The sequence below is a fragment of the Echinops telfairi genome, unplaced genomic scaffold (genome assembly GCF_000313985.2).
Source record: "Echinops telfairi isolate 266 unplaced genomic scaffold, ASM31398v2 ScPeMD7_7467;HRSCAF=8505_0, whole genome shotgun sequence".
Lineage (NCBI taxonomy): Eukaryota > Metazoa > Chordata > Mammalia > Afrosoricida > Tenrecidae > Echinops > Echinops telfairi.
In genome coordinates, this window is record NW_022111367.1 from 13,453,332 (window position 1) to 13,454,910 (window position 1,579).

Consider the following 1,579-nt stretch of genomic DNA (forward strand, 5'->3'; position numbering starts at 1 on the left):
GTGTATAAGAGCTTTATATGAAGAGTAATTGTATATTAAGAAAACATCCTAGCCCAGTCCAGATTAAGTCCATAAACCAATATTAGCCCACAAGTCTGATATACCAATCTATAAAGTCTTCTTCAGACTCACGAAACACATGTAATGACACAGAATGCAGGAAGATCACAGGTCAGTGGGTGGAAAATTTTGTGGATCCAGTGGTGTTGTAAATATCTTAGCACTGGTGTGTGTCTCCACGTGGCTCCTCCAGCTCCATGGTTCTGGTTGTATCAGCATAGCTCCATCAGGTTTGTCATCAGGAATGCCTCGCCAGGGAGTGTGTGTGTGTGTGTGTATCCTGCCTCAGTGAGCTATGGTATTTATATCCTTAGTGCCTCTGTGGTCATCAAGCTGCGACATGATTGACAGGCTAAACTCCATCCCTTCGCTCTTAGTCTCAAATTGACAACGATTATGTAACTACCACACTATGTAAGATATGTTCATATATTTTAAGGGACTCTTGTGACTGAATTTTGTTGCCCAAAATATGTCAACTTGGCTAGACCACGTGTCTTAGGGACTTAGTTGTTATATAAATATGTAATTTGCAGGTTACATAATGAGGTGATCATTCTCTATGATGTGATAAGTCAAACACTTTGAAGGAAATTAGAAAGGGATACAACACCCTGTCTCAGGTTGCAGCAGAGAGAGAGGAATCTGGTTCTACCCAAAGAAAAAAGAACCAGGAATGGAGCATGGGTTTTACACCTATGATTCCTAAGGTGTGAACTTTCTAGAACCAAGAGTAGATTGATGCTAAGATACATGGAAATCTTCCAGGGATGCCAGACCCACAGATATGGAGAGGAAGCAAATACCTTCCTTTTGAACTGACAAAGAGATAAAGCCTTCTCTTAAACCCAGCTCTCTGAATTCAGACTTCTAAAATCTTAAACAGTCAGAGAATACATTTTGTTTGATAGAGCCATTCACTTGCATTTCTATTATAGCACAGGTAGATAACTCAGACAAGGACTAAAGTATAAAGGAGGACAGGATGTGTTGTTTAAGATTTCCTCATGAACATTTTAACAACAAAAATTACTGCCTCTTGATCAATGTACTTGTTCCGCATGAGTTCAACGAAGTGTTCTGGAATGCACTTGTGTTAGGCCAGCTTGACCAGAAAAACAAATTCAGTTACCCTGATATATGCGTAAGACAATTTTATACCAAGAAGTAATTATATATCAAGAAAACATCCCGGCCCAGTTCAACTCAAGTCTGTAAATCCAATACTGGTCCACTAATCCCTCCTCAGACTCATGAAGCCACAAGCAACAATGCAAAATGAAGGAAGATCACAGGCAGGTGGGTGCAGTGGATCCAAAGGTGGTGGATGCATCTCCAGGGCTCCCACAGGTCTCAGTGTGACTCGCCAGCAGGAAGGTACAGGCAGAGAAAGGGTGGCCCACCTCCAGAGAGCCATTGATCTCGGTGGCACTTCCAAATGAGATCATCAAGCTGCAACCTGATTGACAGGCTAGACTCCACTCATATCTTCGTACAGGTGCCATGATGTCACCAAAGA